This window comes from Tetranychus urticae, chromosome 1 (genome assembly GCF_039701765.1).
Source record: "Tetranychus urticae isolate SD_2017Ah chromosome 1, NJAU_TeUrti_SD_1.0, whole genome shotgun sequence".
Lineage (NCBI taxonomy): Eukaryota > Metazoa > Arthropoda > Arachnida > Trombidiformes > Tetranychidae > Tetranychus > Tetranychus urticae.
This window is the reverse complement of record NC_142958.1, coordinates 19,811,333-19,831,554: the sequence shown is the minus strand read 5'-3', so window position 1 is coordinate 19,831,554 and position 20,222 is coordinate 19,811,333. Positions and strand designations below refer to the sequence as shown.

General features: G+C 31.2%; 1 protein-coding gene and 1 long non-coding RNA gene across 2 annotated transcripts in view; one reads left to right on the top strand and one right to left on the bottom strand.

Moving 5' to 3' along the window:
• Positions 1 to 20,222, bottom strand: part of LOC107359331 (prolactin-releasing peptide receptor-like) — a 30,330-nt gene that overhangs the window by 7,442 nt on the left and 2,666 nt on the right. The gene's annotated exons all lie outside the window — the stretch shown is intronic.
• Positions 18,158 to 18,783, top strand: LOC149094735 (uncharacterized). Its single transcript, XR_016201030.1, has 2 exons — positions 18,158 to 18,328; positions 18,424 to 18,783. It is a non-coding gene; the product is annotated as an uncharacterized LOC149094735 (long non-coding RNA).

Here is a 20,222-nt window from a genome sequence, read left to right as displayed (position 1 = left end):
CATTTCCATTGAAATAATTGTTGTTCCAATGAGTCTGATTATCAATCATGTCGAGTTCAATTATCACTTTTCAATCTATACTGATTGACTGAAAGGGTGAGAAAAATAATCATTAAATTGATTACGGATTAGTCCATTGAATCTCAACAGTTGATGAATAAACTTTGATTTACAAGTCAACTGTTAGTCTTTTACTCTATCATTATCTTGGCACCCTCACTTTGACCTACTTTCAACATTCAGACATATTCAGGATATTAAGAACTTTATTAATTCAACATTTTCCTCAAGAAATACCTTCAATTGTATATTTAAGTAAAGATTGATGTGATTTATGGTTTGTGGTTTAACAATCACCTTGACAAACAACCCATTGGAACAAGTGAAATGTCTAAGTTAACAATCAACTTGACTTTGGCTGTTGAACATTTTCACTCGGAAAAGATGGAGAAATGTTGAGAAAATAGGGAAAAAAGGGAATGAAAAGGTTGGTTGAATTACAGGAAATGATACAGATAATGTACAATCGATAAATAAGATTGTCTCACGAGAGAATCAAATGTAAATAGCGAAGGTAAAAATTTGATAAAAAAAACCATTAAACTGTTACAAGGTTGTTGGCTTGTTTGGTTAAAGGTTAAAATTTACCGTTGATTGAGATGATTATTGATATTATATGCAAGTGAACAAGTCAAGTTTATTGATAAGTATCATTATAGTAATGTAAAAAAGTCCCTAGTGAAACAAAAGGTCATTAAAGATCAATTAGAGAAACAAATCTAGTTCAATGTTCAGTTGGAGTAACGAGGAGCAAAGGGCAACAGCCGAATCGGCCTAAGACTCAGAATAATGAACCATACATCAATCGAAAGCTTATGATAAGAAGAGTATAACTTTCAGAACTATAACTATAAAATCAGAACGAAATTTTTGTTTTTCAAAGAGGTATTCAAAAAGTTTCTAGACGAAAATAAAAGACATGAGACCTAACTTTGCAGATAAAACTTTCAATGTTGATTTCAATGATGCTAAGCAGGTTTAGAAAGCCGTGGCTTTTCGAGATTGCACTATTTTAATTTATGAATATAAATGTTCGAGGCCGTGAAGTTTCTTTTTTACCCTATGATGCTTGAGTCACTCAGAGGGCTAGAGACAAGTCAATCAGTTAATTTGATCCAAAAATAAAATTTTTTTATTGAACAGAAAACTCCTTCTATTTACATGGTACATTTCTAGTTCCTTCAACTTCTTAGCCCTCTTTTCAAGTCCGAAATGAAAAATTTCTTTATTTTGTTACCATTTATATTTATTTCTACTCATGCTGCTCAATGATAGTTACTGTATTTCCGCACAAAGAGAGCTTATTTTCGAAAAATATTCATTGGTAAGACCATGATCCTGTTTATTAACATAACACGTAATTAATTAATCGTAATCATTTTTACGCCCTTTAAAATCCATCACTTGACTATGGCAAAAAAGTCATTGATGACCCAAATTTGGTCTATTTTTGCCGAATTATTAATACAAAGAGATGAACTTCAAAAAGCTTAATAGCTTATTCAATTCTAATTTAAATTAAGCTCTACAGGGTGTAGCGAAAGTTCGTGTAGGAGGCAAAAACACATTTCCCCCTGCGTATAAACCAAAATGGGTTTCTTTTAAAAATTCAATTTGTCGATGTTTTGTCAATTTTGATCCCTCCCACCTACACGAACTTTCGCTACACCCGGTAAGCGACTATCTATCGCACTTTTCGATCAAAACGTTTAAATTACTCTAGTTTCACATATATCTTTTTTTAAAAAGTAATTAATTAATTAAAGTAAGTTAATTTTCAAGATTATTATGAAACAATAGGGGAGAAATGGGAAATCATTTGTTTTTGCTTATATTTAGACTTCAAATTGTTTTCACCTATGTTGTGTACTTTTACTACTACTCACCAACTTGGTTATAACCCTATTTTTAGAAGCGAATGATTATTGTTTCTGGTGGTAACACGGTTAAGGCTTCCATGAATATTTTGGCTCCGTCAAGGAGAGTGGAGGTTTTTGAATAAGTACCTGAAACAGGCAATTTTAAACACTTAATTTGTTATCGCATGTTTTTTTGTATTTTCGGTAATTTTAGGTTGTTTCAGAGCCTGATGCCAAAAGCTTTTTTTCAATCATTTGCTGTATTTTTTGTTTCAAAATGGCAGCAATAAAAAATTTGAAAAACCTTATCAACTATCGAGCTACCTTTCTTTATTAAAATTCGTGTGACTTATTGGCAAATTGTAGATTTGTATTCAAATCGCGAAAAAGATTCAGTCAATAATCGAGCTTTATCAAAAGCTCGATAACTGAATAGAAAACCATGTAGCATGAAAAACATGGTGCATCAAAAGATGAGACGGAACTTGCAGGAAGGATTGCAGCAATCAAGCAGAAATTCAACAAAACATTGAGCCGTACGCCTTTTGTCAGTGCAAAAAATATTCCCCCGTTCACAAGATAATGAACAATGAATTAAAGATGATTAAAAGACTTGGAAAATGGGTCAAATGTTCTCAAATAAGATCAAAAAATATGCTTGTTTTGGTGTGTGAACATAACTTAAAACTCTATAAGAAGACCAAGCATTGATTTCAAGAACGATTTCAATAGATGAAACTTGGTTCAATGTATACATAGAGCCTGATCGCAAGCAAAGTGCACAGTATCTATATCCAGGCCAACAACCAGTGCCAGTTCAAAACATTCATCGGATCAGAAGAATGCTAATTCGTTCAATTTATCAATGTATTCGTATGTTTCTGAATTTCAGTTATTATTACAGTAGGGTTACCCTTAACTTGATAGAATTTCGTGTTGGCTCCACCTATTGAAATTTAAATGGAATAGAATTTTTCACTCCACTTATTCAATAGAATTTTTTCATTAATTATTAGGTCATCCGGTATAGTTTTCCCCTTGGTATGAAGGGATGACTTTTTGATGGATTTTAAACGCCTAATGAACTTATCAGGCTTTAAAACAAATATACCTAGAGAGAAAACGCGTTCGAACTTAATCATCTCAGTGCGCAGGCTCCTTATTCAAAAATCACAATTTTTACGACTTTTCGCCATAAATTGTTCAACAATTAGCTCCTCATGCATGTTTTTCGAGGTTTGAAAGGATTAATCAGTAGCCAGAGAATACATCTTGAATAAAATGAGCAAAAAAGATTACAAAATAACCTAAAACAATTGTTGTTCTGACGTTGAATGTGATCTTGAATCAGCCCACAACGTGAGTACAGGCGAACTGAGGGACACTGTCAATTCGTTGCCACTTTTCTGATTCGGATAGAATGCCACCATAGAACGTGTGGTATCAAAAGAATTCTAAGACTTTCAAAAAACATTCTGAGTAGAAACCTGATCTCTATCTGTAAACGCAGCCCTTAAAATTCGAATGAGAAGCCACTTACTCCATTTTCAAGCTGTACTGCGTTCTGACCACTATTGATGCCGTTTTATGAGTCCTAAAGGAACAATCTTAGCATCATTTAATAGACACATATCATGGCTTCTCATCGTCAAAGAAACAATAAATTTCCCTGCTAGCTCTATGAGTTATAGCAATTTTTCGAACTTTTGTCATTCCGAAAATTTAATTTTTTTTTGGAATAATTCGCAGTTGTTCATGAATTGCACAAAATAGAGATCATGTACAGGGTTGATGATGATAACAGTGATGTTATCTGGTCTCGCGAATGCGAAAACATTGAATTCGTCACAAAAAAATATCATCTTCATACCGAGGGGAAAACTATACCGGATGACCTAATAATTGTTGCTTAATTAAAAGTGCACAATTAGATGATTTTCCTCAAGAAGTTTTAGCTCAAAAATATGGAGTCTCTCAACCTTTCATCTCTTAATTACAATTATATCAAAAGGAAATTTTGATTATTGTAAAAATAGTGAAAATAGTGATCCAAATAAACGGATTAGGCGAACCAAAAATGGATTAATTAAATTAGATGAGGAAATGTTTAAATTTTATCGCAAAATGATTGATGCTGCTGTTCCGTTATCTGGATTATTGCTCCGTGCGAAAGCTATTGAGATTGGTGCAAAACTTGAATTGAAAAATTTCCATGCTGCAAAAAAATGGTTAAATGGCTTCATTCATGGGCATAAATTAAGTTATAAGTCTTTATGTGGAGAGAGCAAAAGTGTATGTATTGAAGTTGTTGATAACTTTAAAACTGAAATTCCCAAATTAATTGATGGCTATTCTGATGATTGTATTTATAATGCCGATGAAGTTTCTTTTTTTATAAATCGCAACCTAAAAGATCTTATGTAGGAAAAGGTAGTGAGGCACATGGAACAATGAATCAAAAAGATAGAATTACTGCTCTTTTTTGTGTAAATAAATTAGGAATTAAGGAAAATTTAGTAATTGTTGGTAAAGCAGCTAAACACCGCCCCTTTAAAAAAAATAATTTTAACACAGCAGACAATCAAATTAATTATTATTCAAATAAAAAAGCTTGGATTACTAGTGAAATATTTAATGATTGGTTGTCAAATTGGGACTCAGAATTAAAAATTAAAAATAAAAAAGTAATTCTATTCATTGATAATTGTCTCAGCCATAAAATCACTAATTCTTATGAATTTATCAAAATTGTATTTTTCCCTCCTAAAACTACATCTAAATTGCAACCACTTGATTGTGGAATCATTCATTCTGTTAAATGTGAATATCGAACTAAATTTATGACTGTAATTATTCCGAAGATGGCTTGCCATTTGAACTTTGCCTCAAATCATTTTCTATTCTCGATGCTATTCAATTGTTAAATAGTGTTTGGACGGACCTTAACCCGACAATTGTTGTAAATTGCTTTAGAAAAGCTGGTTTTGAAAAAATAATGCTTATTAATCAACTATTTTGACAATTTAATTTAATTTTAATACAATTTTGAATGGAGACGCTAGAGGGAGCCGTCATGAAATTCTATCAAGTTAAGGGTAACCCTACTGTAATTCGATTTTGACTTTCCAACTTTTATCCAGCTTTATCGCATTAAAATTTTTTTCAGCAACGTCAACTCCGAAAATTATATCACTCTGCATGTTTCGTCTCTTTGCCTTTCTGATAAGTTTTTTTAAATAGCTCACAAACTGCCTGATTGAAGGTCGATCCTTTCCAAAAGTGTGATTATCATTGAAAACTCGACAAACTCGATCAGAATGAGAATATATTTAGGGAATCGATTTTCGTTCAAAATTTCGAAACTTTCCTCTATAATCATTTTCACATTATTCAACTTTTTTCCTAAACTTTTTGGCATATTTTGCAAGAAATATTCAAAGAAAACAAAAACTTCGAATCTCTCAGCAAAAGGAAAGTCTATCTTTAGCATATCAAATCAACTTAAAGATTGCAAAAGAACTGCATTTACTTTATCATAATAAATCATGTTTGAAATCAGTTTAACATTGCCATGGTCATTCAGAAATACTGTAATCGAGTTGGTCAACTTTACTAAAATGTGTTGGAATAATAAAATGTTGTTACTCTTGCTTTGTTCAACTGGATGAGATTACAGGTGATGACCTAAAATGTGACAAAATTATCATGAAACTTGATGTTCGAGGATTGACGGTGCAAAGGCGTTCAACAGGCAAACAATTCAAGTATAAACATCAAGTTGCCATTGAAGAAGCAAAGAAAGAGGTTGACTAACAAGCTGATTAATAATTGAACATAAGCTTTGTCACCCTTTTTGATAAAACATAATCTCTTGTGATCAATAATACAGCAACTGTAACTCAAGTAACTAATGAATCAAATGTACAGTAAACATGTTGACATGATGATCTCTTGAAACGATGCTAATTGATGCACTTTCAACCTTGGCAAAGTTCACATTTTTCCATGTTCGCTCAACAAGAGCACACGAACCAAATCTGACGACCCAATTATTCAACAAAAGGAAAACCCTAAAAAAGTCAAAAAAAAGTCAAAACATTTGACGAAAATGGTTTCAACAGATGATTCAATGTTTAATAAAAAGCAATTGTGATTATAAAGATTGTTGTAGTTGAGCTCAAAATGAATCTCTATTCAAATAAAAGGTTTAATGTATTAAATGTGCAAGTGTTGAACTAAGTTGAGCAAAATAATGAAATAAAATTAGAGAATCATTTTTTCGTTTTCATAGAGAAAAAAAATTCTTTTCTCTTTTCCTTCTCTTCTTTTTTTGACATCATTTTATTTATTTCATTTTCACACAACAATGCATAATAATAATCATGATGAAATTGGTTTTCTTCATATCATTCCATATTTTTCAACTCAACTGTGACAAAAAGAAGAAGATGAATAAGCAAAACTAAAAAAACTGTTGTTTCTCATCAAATCATTTCAATTTCCTGACATGAACAAAATTCATATACTTTTCTACTTGTTACAATCCATTGTTGTAAGCGTTGAAAACCAATGAAAAGTTGAATCCAAACAGCAACAAAATTTCCACTTTGATTGCAATTAAATTTCCAGTTTAACAATTTTGAACCAAGTCTACGAAAACATTTGCACGAAAAGAGTTAACATTTCTGTTTTGAACTGAAACGATTTTCCAATCAAATTGCTATTCAGAATTGCGATTTACATTGTTGCACAGTTGTGACCAAGTTGTATTGAGTTTTATTGAAATTTATGTATTTGGTGGAGACAAATTTGGTATTGAAATAAACATATTTAGGTTATTGTAATACGCATAAAGAAAAGTTGATTCAATGGTAAACAGATTTTTTTGCTTCCAATACATTACGAATTACAATTGTAAATCACTCCGAGTTGACTCTTATTAATGTCTTATGATAACATTTACTTTCATTTTTCAACATAACTTTGTTTATCAGTTTAATGAGAGTTTCTTGTTTCCCATTGAGATACAATGTATCAAAGATGAGTTTTATTCACTTTGACAAGTTCATCTCCTGTTACTTGATAAAAATGAATAAAAGTCAAGTCCAAGATTTTATGAAGCTTTCATTTAATTACATCTGTGATTGATCTCATTGCAAACATAATGTTTCACGATATTTACAGAGAATCTGGAAAGAAATAAAAAAAATAATTTCGATCCAATTCTGTGAAATTCGATCAATAATGTAACGTCAAAAGAAATAGTTATGTTTCAATCGATGATATTGTTTCGAGTCAATACAATACTGAATCAGATTTTAATCATTCAAGATTGTCTAACAAAGTGTCGAAGCTAAAGGCTGAGTCCGTAATTATGAAAGAGCAAATGTTAGAAAAACTTTTTACTGAAATTATTTCAAGAACGAACGAAAATATAAAAATGATGACAATTAGTAAACAGTGTTGACTGTGATTGGAAAGATAAAGTTGAATCTTATTCTTTCCTTAATCAATTCAATTCTCTCATCACTCATTCATTAATTCATTAACAGGTTTAACTTTATTCTTGAGCATCCAAGCTGTATGATTATTATTAGAAGATAATCTAACTTTAATGTTATCTCTTTTACGGTTCGTAACAACATTCTGTCAAGAAGAATCAGCAAGTAAGAAAAGGGTTCAACATGCATGATGCATTAATCCATTTTTAATAAATATAACATGAAAAATATTCGACTATCATTACGATGTTTACCATTTTTTATTCATTCCTTTTCTTCGCTTCATCATGATCAAAAGTCTAGTCAACAAATATTAAATATACTTTTCCAGTTGACCTAGCATCAAACAAAGTGGATAACTTTGCATTCCCTGTAAACCTGCAAGTCTCAATTTCCATATCAAATTAATAGAAGAAGCAAAAAAACTCTTTTCTCTTTTTTCCTTCTTTCTTTTTTCTTTGCTACAAGAACAGATTGCTAATCATGAGCATGAAAATTATAGTGAACCATGAAGAGGTTTTCTTATTCAACTCATTCCTCTTGGATTATAAGATGATCAACTTTTCAAGAAACATTTACATAAACGCATTTTTCTGTTCAACCTGAACTTATCGTATTATAAACATTAATCATAATGTTATTAGTTTGTCAGAAGCAAATTGTTTTCTCCTTTTCTTTTTTTCGTCTTCCAACGAACATTTTCATTCTTCCATTTGACTGGGAAATTATTCATCAAAATGCTTCACCATGGCACAATCAAGTTTCAATGTGCGAAAAGTGAAAATGAAATGTTTACTCATTTACATATTCCTTAATGGTAATGCCAGTAATCATAATAATTGTATAAATAGACTAATTAAAACATGAGCTAAATTCAAAATGATTAACTTGTTGAGTTGCCGAATGATTAATAAATTAGAATAAATCTATTCATTACGACTAGACTTGATGATTGAACCTTCGAGCATAATGTTGGTAATATTAATATGTAATAATGAAAAAAGGTTGAACGCATTTTCAGGTTAAATAGGTTGAGAAAGTGCAATGAATTAACGATTCTCAGTTTAGACATGATTCATATTAAAAGATACAAAATACAGTAAATGCCATTTTTCAAGTGAATACCTTTTCTCCAATTAGGCAAATGGTATTGAATGTGTCCTTTTATGCATTTAGCTAGTTACAATGGAAAACTCGTCGAGTTATGGAATCTGTTGGATTCATGGAAATTTATAATTTAATGGTTCATACTAGGCAATTGCTGTTCGAGGTGGAAAAAGTTTTCCACCTTTTGATTAGTCGAGTCTTGAGACAAACAATTTATGATGCTAAAACAAATACTAAAATGGAAGAGACTATTTACTTGGAAAGGTTTGGTCTGGAAACATGACTTGGAAGATGATTTATGAAAGAAAAAGTATTTTAAAGAAAAGGCAGAGCTACAGGCAATTATCATCATTCATCATAAAAGCTATTCACTTGATTCAATTATCAGTTCGATACTGACTTGTTTTCAGGTTATTTGATGAAGAAAGATTCAGGTTAACATTTACTAAGCAAAGTTTTATGGAGATATTTCATACTTTCATCAAAAATTTAAGTCCAATTTTTACAAGAAAAAGACTTTCTAAAGAGTCAAGTGTCATCAATTTTGGAAGTAAGCAAACATTTTTCAACTTAAAGAATGCATATTTTCAAGCGGTAATTATGCAAGTAGGACTAGTTAGTTGCAATGCTTTGACTCGATTCAGAGTGATTTATCAAAGAAATGAGCGTTGTTATAATTGCAAGACATTGAAATAAGTTCTTGAGGCATTATAATATTATTATTTTAATTACCAGAAGGTAATAGCAGTGAAAGATTATCAAAGCTTTGTAGAGCTTTAGCAGATCACACATCGTTATCGATGAATTTTTGAACCTGCATTGCCTTTAAGTTACCTTTGCAACCTCTTCAAGCAGTGCAATTCCATTCTTGTCTAATCGACACATTTTCATAACTATTTAACTCTCTGGTCTTGGCCGCGAATCGATTCATTATCAAAACTAACAGTTCTTGCAGACATTCGTTTTATGATTCGCTGCCATGTCTTTCAACCCTCGACTGTAGTCATTAAATACTTCGAGATTATATTGATTTCCATCGTTACTTTTGGCTGATACTTTTATCATCAGTTAATGCAGTGCAACGCTCGAACCAGGAATGTCTAAAAATTAGGTCATCTGGGTCTCCATACTTTGACCAAAAATGATTCATGTTTAATTAAAATTAATCTCAATATTGAATAGCTCATCTAGATTGAGTCTCATTATTTGCCTTATCATTGCAAGCCATTGAAGATCAATAAATAACATGAAATAAAAACTGACAATTTGATGTTGTCTGGTAAATGGAGTTATTTATAGAAAGGTAAATAGTTTGTACAATAAACCGAGCTCACAACTGATTACAGGCCAATATTTTTTCATTAAATTGAACAAATCAATTGGCAGAAAAGTGACCGATAAAAAAAATGAACAGCAAAAGGATAAACCAGAAATGATGAGAGGAACAAAAAGAGTAAAAGTTGAATGAAAACAAGTAACAGAAAGAAAAGTTTAAAAGTGATAAAAGATGAAACGATTCTGCTGGTGATAATGTCTGTAAGCTGTTAAGCGAGCAAAACATTTAAACAGCTCAATCCAGAGCATGAAACTCGATAAAGAACATTTTTTCTAATAAAAGTTTCCATTCTAAAAATTGATAACATTTGAAAGTAAAGACAAAAGACTCATTTCTGAATCAACTTGAAGAAGCAAATGTTGAACAATAATCTGTTTAACCTTCAACTTTGCCATTCACATTAACCAACAAAGTCAGAGCACTTGAAATGCCTAAAATTGTAAACTCAAATCTTGTTTATCAAAAGCTATTCAACCTTTCAAGTACAACTTGATTAATTTCATTGCTCTTTACCTTACAAGTCCACAAAAGGTGTAAATCTATTAATATGTTAAACCAATTTCACGATTCATCATGAAAGTGGTAAACGAGTGTGAAACAAAAAGCTAAACACAGAACAAGTTAATGACAATAGCAATAACAATATTGATATGATAATTGCATGCAACATTTGAACATTGAATAGCAAAAGTGTGAATAGACAATCAGACAATTCCAATAACAATCAAGTAGAAAATGAAAAAAATGAGAAAAAATTTCCGTTTCCTTTCAAAGTATCTTTTGAGCATTTGGAAAAAAATGAAATGTCGAATGATTTTTTTCCATTTAATGGATTTGGGTCAATTGATGTTACCGAATTTGATTGATGAACACTGAATCTTTCAAATGATAAACTAATGAGAATGTACAGTAATTAAAAATTTCATCTAAAATGGGTTTCGATAAGAGTTGCATTGTTGATCCAGTTCACTCCCAGTTCACTCCCTGTTGATCACACTGAAAGTGTTTGCTCTTTCCATATCCAAACCTTGTTTCCTCGTTCAACTTATCTGTTTCAATTTTGCATTATTCATTTGCCTTTCATCGACTCATCCATTTACTAAATGTTTGTCTGTTCAAAGGGAGGAAACTGATTATTTTTCATTCCCATAATGATATTACTCTGCTTTTCTCATTATAATGTACTTGGAATCATTTAAATGAAAAAAAAATTTTCTCTTCTTTTTGGAAAACTTTTTCTTCTTTTCATCAAATCTTCATTTACCTAGAATGTTTAGCCTTTTTTCATGATAAACAGATTGTTTAAAGCTAAATGGTTTCTCGAGTTTTTTTTGTTTTCTTGCCTCTGTTGGCGTATTTAAACAGGTATATTAGAGCTGTTTATCCAATGATATTTTTCGAGACTCTGTTGATCAATCAATATGTAATCAATTTTACGCTTCTGTTGATTCCAGTTTTGGGAATTGCTTTTTTTCATCCAAAGGTATTTTCTTCTTGTTTCTGCATATTTTTGCAGCTCTTTTAAAAGGTAAACAAGCTTTTATTGCTCACATTTGTTGCCTTTTTTGCTGGCTATAATTTCCTTTTTTTCATGCCTCTTTTACCTTGTCTTTTACCTGCTTGATAAACCTTTTCCTGTCGCATCAATCAGAATGTTTAGATGCTAAAAATATCGCTAAGAGTGAAAACTAATTATCCGAACAAAAAAGTTGAACATTCAAGGTGGAAAGTAAATTTAGTTTGATTCAATTAACCATCCAATGATTTTGTATTCAGCTAATTGGAGTAATTACTCATTTGGTTTGCTTTATAATTCAACTCAATAGCTGAGTCTAATTAAACTGTAGCTCATTTGTATTTCAATTTGTATTATTGTCCAGTGATATTGACCCAAAGTAAGGATAGATTCTATCATGAACCTGCAACCTCACAGGATTAGTAGTTTCACAATCTACATATAATAATATTATAATAGACTTGGACTGTTTCCAGTTTCAGGTATTCATGAAATTCAGAGTTATGCAGGCAATGCTAAACTATGTTAATTACGGACAACTTTGCATCCAAGTGTACAAAGCCTGATAATTCGTGAATAGTCGATTTACTGACAAGTGAGTGAAACCTCATCTTGGCTCTTGGGAACAAAAGATTCAGTGGAGCCAAGTGGACTATTTTTGTTGAGACTCTCGGGCATTGGTCTTTATACACGCAAATGGTTTCAGCTCAGTTTGTGTCCAGTTTGGTTTTTTCGCGATTTCGCATTCTTCAACTTATTAAAATGCTTTTTAACGCTTCCAGGCTCAAAATTCATCTTTTATCTCGTAAATGAATGTCTCAGTTACCAACGAATGATTTTCAACAATTGCTCAAAATTCCACAGAAAATTCAATTTGACATGACATTCTGACGACTTGGGGCTCTTGTCTGTCAGCTCGCTATTTTTGTTTAACACTTTGCACCCTCAGCACGTTGAGTGGCGAGTGTTCTTGAATAAAAATATCACGAATATTTTGACTGAAAATCAAGTAAATGAATCTCAGAAACCAATATCTTGACCCTTCGGCAATATTTTTCACCAAGAGCTTTCATACTTCAAGATAAACTGTAAGTTTGATATCTGATTTATTTGAATAAAATATTTGCTATCCATGCATAATGATGAGAAGCCATGATTTTATCATTGAATATCAGTTACCACCAAAAACTGAATTTATCATGTTTCACTCTATTTAGAGATCAAACAAGGTCAGTCTAGATATTAATAGTTGGTAAAAAATGAAAAGATTGAGTTTGTGAGAAAAAATTGTGAAACTTTTTTTCATATCTTTCAGTTTCGTTATGCGAATAAAAATAAGTAAATGTTTTTTTTCATGTAAACATGATTCTGATGCTCCATGAAATTATCGTGTAACTTAACATATGATATCAATATAATGTTGCAGCATGGAAAAACATGGCATGTCATGGAATACTTGAGTTAGGATTATTTTAATCACTGAGCCTCAAAAGGTTTCAACCTAATCTTATGCACTCTTAATATCATGTTGATGCAAAAAATGATAGATTCTGGATCGTAGCAAATCTCAATCATACAAAACTTGCAAAAAAAGTCGAGAAATTTTCAAAAACGAAATCTGGCAAAAGTTCGAAAAAAAATTCCATTTCACTAACTTGTTATTAAACCTGCATTACATGATCCTTTTGCATCATCAAAGCATTTGCTCAGAACATAATCAATTGAGTAACCCAAAAAAATGTTCTGCAACTTCTTTTGTCTGACCATTTAAAGGACAATTATGATAGCGAGAAAATGTTTCAAGTAAATTGATGTTTAACCCAGTCATAATCAGAACATGAATCAAGTGTAACTTGACTAACATCTTTTGTATCACAGTTTTACAGCAACACTTGACTTTTCTTGCTGTTGCTTCCATTGTCATCATTTAAGCTCAAGTAAGTTGATAATGTTTACTGCTTTTGTTTTTAGTCAATCAAACGATTACTCTCTAAATACAACAAATAATGGTGATTGGATTACTTCCAAGAAACAACTGAGTATTCGAGTAAACATAGAGAATGAAGTTTCTCCTGACAACAGATAACAACAACAAAAGCAACTTGTGAAATCGCTCAACATTAAGTACCCTTTGATATTGTCCAACTTTTAATGTAAATATATTGATGGCACAACATTGTTGTAAGTGAGTCAACAAGACTTTGCAGTCTTAATGAAAATTAATGTCGACGATTAATTGAAAGCTCATTGCAACCCTTTACTTGAATTGCCAAAAAAACGAGAAAAAAGTCGAGAAAATTAATTCTTCTGTTGACAAAAGAAAGTTTCATTTTCAATTTTTTAATGTCAATGGAAAAAGGAAAAAAAACTTTTTTCTCTTCACTTGGTTAAATAAAAGTTACAAAGTCATTGAATGTACTCAAGTTATCAAAATATCTTTACTTGTCGAGTGTAAAAAACTTGTTGCTTGAATAATTTTCAAACCAAGTTATCTGACAATTTTTGATTGATCATTATGTTTCAGAAATGCATTTTGATTAATCAAAGTCTAAAGTTAGAAAATTTTTAATCAATTTAGATTCGAATCAAGTGAAAGACTTTTTCCTCGATTCCGTAATAACGGTAAACAACAATTGAAACGGTTAATGAGTTTATCTTTCATGAAAGAGAAAAGAAGTTTTCCATTTTTTTCTTCTTTGCAAAGTTTCCAATTACAGGATTTCTTGCTTTTATCTTTGTTATTTACCTTTCGATAATTTCATCTATTAATAGCAGGTTTAACTGGGAATGTAACTGATGATAGAGAGTAATTGGCTTGAGGTAAATGGTGAAAGGTTAAATTAGATTCATTTTGGCTTTCCAAGTTATTCAACAATTTATTAATGAAATAAGGAGAAGCAAGAAATTGGGTTGAAAATTGAAATGAAACTTTCTGTTTGCGTTATAAATAATATTTCTTTCTTTCGACCACATAAAGTATTGTTTGATGTAATTCGAGATTCAAGAGGAAAACTGAATGCTCAACAAGAACATTTCAAGAACAAGTCCATTTCTTTTCTTTTTACTTCTTTTCTCTTTTTTCCTTTCGGTTTCAACATCCATATTTATAGTGTGCTTCATCATGATGAGACTGAAGCAAAACTGCACATTTTTAATAAGATGATGGTAATAATAAAGGAGTGGAAAACAATAAGACAGAATGAGCTCAAATTCATGAGCTTGCATGAACACCTCATGTCAAGTATATTTATTTCTCAATGGGTTTTCCCTTGCATTTCTTTTTAATGGCATCTTTTGGAACATGAAAATATGGTTGACAAGGAAAAGTGGAACAACAATCTTTTCCAATGAAAAATGAAGTTGAAATTTGAAACAATCAACATCAAAGAGTGAAATTGAGTTTTGAAATTGATGCTATTTTGACATTTGGTTAACATTTGGTTGCGCCATTCCAAAGGTTTTATTCCAATGTGAAACTCAATATGGTAATAAGTTGGAGTAAATAATGATTCAACGAAAACATTTACATTCAGTAACGACATTGAAATGTAATCTTGCAACAATCTCATAATAAGAAGATTGATCAAGTATAAATCACAACAACAACAATTGTAACAGAAGGTTGTAAGAAGTTCATCAAGGTCTAATTTTTAGCAAAAGCACAAGTTCCGAATATTGCAATTTTTACTCCAATAAGATCTTCATTTCTCGAAAATGGAAATAAATTAATAGCAGTTCTCGCAGATCGACTTTGAAAATTCCAGGAATTCAATTCGAACTCAGACATTTAGAGATAACCTAATGCTCTTCAAGCAAGCTTTTTATTCAAAACCTTTGATTATCTTTACATTACCAAAGGTCGACAGTCATTTTATAAAAAAATAGTGTTCGATACTCAGACACGAATGAAGATTTCCAATTGTCAACTGATTATAGTTGGAGTTGATTGATATTTTCAATCAATCACTATGACCAATCAAGCAACATCTTTCAAGGTTGAGAGGATAATCTTGAGGAAAAGAAATGTCTCTAAATGAAAGACAAGTTTAGTCCAAAAGACAATCAGAAAACTTTAATCCTCGATAATAAACTACGAATGAGAGTTTTCACCAAATAGAACTTAGCTTGCAACGAACTTGTCATCTCAACACGAATTTATTGAAAAGAGATTTTCCATGAAATAGAAAACTTTTCTTCGACCAGAAAAAAAACAGATTTGCACTAGCAAATTGTCTGTAATACCTTTATTGGTAAGGAAGCCACTTTCGTAGATTCATTTTACATCACGAAGTTTCATTGAAACTATCGAAATCTTTTCACATTCAATGAAACGTGAATACCAAAATAGCAGTTTGCTATCACCAAAAGTCAAAATCTGATGTGCATACGAATATGAATTTGTCTCTCGATATTCATCAATTTACCTGAAATTCGGTTCGAATTGAATAAACTTTTTTTTCTATTCCAAATTCTTTTAATAATAGATTTTTCTTCTCAATTTCTATTTTTTTGACACTTGAGAAATGCAGCAGAAAAGACTGCAAATTTCAATTTAATGGATTACATGAGTTTTATTGAATTGAAAAATGCAAAACAAAATTGTTCAATATACAGCTCAAGTGAATAATTTAATGTGATTTGATGTTGAAAATTATTTTAATACAATCAAAGTTCTGCAGCAAAAAAAAATATTGAACATTACCACTAAACTTGCCATGTAATTCAAAAGTAAATTGAGCTCAAGAGAAAACTTTTTTTTTCTTCCCTCGACAAATTCAATGTTTATTGTGGATTAAATTATCTAACTTTGAATCTATTCAACAAGCCTATTCCATGAATCTTGTGAGAGTGAAAACTTTTCTATTGACAGAGTTACACAAATGATTTAGCTTTTTTTATCTCTTTCCAATCAAGTTGGCCATGGTCTTACAATTTCATTTTATGTCACCATTGGCCATAATCCCATTTAGTCTTCAACTTTGTATCAAAAAAGACTATTTTCACCTTATGAATCACTTTTTTGCTATGATTGCTTTATACTTTCATTCTGATTCTTGTTGACATTTTGCACATTGTTCAACACAAATATTGACTGTAACAAGTAACTTGTGAGTCCAAATGATTAACTTTCAAAGTTTTTTGGCGCTAATTTGATTCAACTGCAATGAAATATGAAAATGTGACTAATATTTTATCCTATTCCAAGGATAGATGATTGTTTGGAAGCAATAGGAGGAATGAAGTCTTAAATATATTTGACCTTTATCAATGCTGTTTTCAAATTGACATCCCTCTGTTAGAAAGAGGTGAAACACTGTTTAAGCCGCCGGATGGCAAATACTAAAATACAAGGTTACCTATGGTCTCAGCTTGTGCACCGTTTGAATTCCAGCGATTGATGAATACAGTTTTAAATGGTTGTTAAACTATGGCGGCATATTCTTCCATAATTCTCAAAGCAATCGGATTCTTTTATTCTTCAATTCATTTAATAAATTGAAATCATCAGATATACGCATTGATTGGAAAGATATTCAGATAAAAGTATAAGTATTGTCGGTTCAAATTGTGATATTTTTTTTAACGGGCAGCTAAAGTGCAAAGCTTTCATTACACTTCGAATTCAAAACAATTTTCGCTCAATTGAATCACACTTGATAAATTATCACTTATGAACATGAATTTATTTTGATCAGCAGAGCCAATTCATTGTATACTTATGATAATTTTAAAACAAATGCAATGAAATTTAACACGAGCTGACATTTGCATAACCTTCAATTTAGCAGCTCAGATGAGTAAATAAAGTGGAGTAGACAGTAATTGTGGTTATTGAAAGGGGTATGTAAAGCAAAATCGCACTTCTGTTAAACTTTTTCAAATAATGATTTTCTGAAAGATCTTGTTTAAAAACTAGGTTTAACTTGAAAATCAGCATTGTGACTATTGTGGTTAAGCCGCAATTGAGGCCAAAAGGTAAACCATTTTCGAGTTATATCTCAGCAACCAAACATGATAGAAAACTGAAACTTGAGATAAACAATGCTCTAGTAGATAAGTATATGCATACAAAATGCTCTGATATTTTTTGTTCTCGAGTTATCAAAGAGGACCATTTTCCGTCATTTTGGTTTTTAAATCGACAGATTATGTTTTAGAAAGTTTTGCATTAGCAAAAAATAGTTCTTTTGACTTTGGCAACAGCCCTACGCAAGATAATAGCCATCGATGTATTCATTGTATACTTATGATAATTTTAAAACAAATGAAATGAAATTTAACACGAGCTGACATTTGCATAACCTTCAATTTAGCAGCTGAGATGAGTAAATAAAGGGGCGTAGATGATTACAGTATTTTGATTATTGAAATTTGTGAATTCTGATGAATCCTCGTCCTTGTTTAAGGATAAATGTTATTTCGTGCAATCCTGCATCATGTACTTGAGTCTAACTTGAATTAATAAAGTCCATCACCCTAGCTAATCGACTCGTCATTGTATACGCATTATAATTTCAGAACAAATAAATAAAATTCAACACAAGTTGACATTTAAATAACCTGCAATTTATCAATTAAGATTAGTAAATAAAATAAAGATTCGAAGGCCATCGCATGTGACTTCCACTGTTTCATTATCCTTGAACTTTTAGAGTTTTAGCTACATTCAAAACAGGCTTTCTATTGTCATCAAGGATGATATTTATTCAGATGTGAATTGATTAGTAAAAATGAGTAACTAAGCAATTAAAAGTCGAGTATAAAATTGCTTCAACGTGAAAAAATGATATCAGTTCAAGTTTAAAGCTTTTGAAGTTTCTTTCATTGTGTTTTTCAATTCCCTTACGACAGTTAAAATAAGTCAAAATGCAATTGAAAACAATTGTGTCTCTCGTCTTTTTCATGGCTCTATTTGCTTTCATTGGTACAAACATGGCCCATGCACAAGGTTAGTATTTAAACCGTTCAGATTTTGATAATAAATGATTTCATTTTCAAGTTTCAAGTTGATTCAATCCACATTTTTTATTAAATCCAATATAGAGAGAGCTCTTCCAAGTGGTCTAGACGATACTGCTAAAGGTGCTACAGATGATCTAGTGAATACTGCTAAATTTCCTACAGGTGATGTAGGTGATACTCCAGTCGCAGCTTTGCCGAGTGCTGCAGGTCAACCAGGTTTAGTAGACCCGGATTTAATGAAATTGCAATCGGGGAAATGAACATGATGTAACTCGGATATGAAATTATGTAACGTTAACCACTAATAGATCGGACAATTTATGACATCGTTTTTATACAAAAAAGTAAATTTGATGGATCATCAAATTTAAACCATTTTGCTTAATTCAACCCTTGTGACTAAGATAAAATTAAATAAAATGAATAAATTATAAATGAAAATCTTTTCACTTTTTTTTTCTTACCAGGTCAACAGAAACAACCTCTATCTAGCGAATAAAGTTTAACATGTACATCTCAAAATGGAGGGTCTCTCTTTTTTAATTTTTATCCTTCCGAGTTAAGTTCTAAACTCTTTTTTGAAAATTGATTTAGTGATGAGGATCACAAAAATCATGTTTATTTTTCTGAGTTGAGCATAAAAAATCTTGGACTTTCATTTTCTTCTATGGGATTAAACATGGACTTCAGAGTCTAATTAAATGCAAGTTTTTTTCCCTTGTCTTAATAGCTGAGCAAAATTTGTCCCATCATATTTTTGCAAAATTATGAGTACATTAACCCTAACAAAGCGATGAAGCGCTAATGGAAGCTGAGCGTCAAGCGAAGTATTTGTCAGATTATTTTGAGCATAAATATCTCATACATTTTCATATTTAATATTTGTAATGGCTGGTTTTGATGAACTAGAAATCTCTGATTCCAGGCTTTTCTGGCAACCTTCAATGCTTACGTGCATGATTTTTACGATTCCAGAAAGAATTCCAATAACTCATTATTTTATGGATTTTGAAAACTTGTGAGACATATGGACTATCCAAAAAATAATATGATAGCCGATAACGAAAAACGTAATGAGATTTAAATCGAAAATTGAATGCAGATATCTCACGAAGCACTTGTTACAGAATGATTACTTTCTCATTATGATAATTTAACCTTGACAATTGAGCATCGCCGAAATTTCTATAAACTAAATATCTTGCCTCAATGTTACTTAGGGGCAAAGTAATAGCCGATTAACAACGGTAAAATTAGCTGAAAGCCCTGTACTTTCACCGTATAGTACTGCATAATATAATGTACAACCATAATAAGAATTTATGATAATGTTTCAACTCATGGTTGAGTAACTCTGCCTCTGAATGATAGTAAAATCTTGGACTACGATTTAAGGTTTTGGCTCAGATATATTTGATAAGAGTGTTTGAAGAGGTGAAGTATGATTAAGTACTGCCAAGCATCACTTCCGAAATTGGGTAATTGGGTACAGAAATTCCACCAAAAACTAATTGTAACATTTCTGCACTGCTTACTGGTGAGCTGGTTTAATAACTGTGTCAAAGTAACGTGATCGTAGGTTGTTGGGAACATTTTTTAAAAAGTCAAAAGCTTTTTTGAAACCAAGATATTGGAATAGTTGATTGCCTTTTAGTAAATGTTGTGTAAAGGTTTTTCCAGAATACGTGAAAAGTCAAGGTGGAAGAAAGGGGAAAGAATAAACTGTTACGTGGTAAGGTTATCGTTATGGATGACGAAACTTATGTTTCTGTTGATCCAAACGATATTCCTGGTGTCGATGTCTTCTCAACTAAAGATGTTATAATTCCAATTTATTTTAAATCAACAATTATTAACCAAAACATTACAAATTAAGTTTG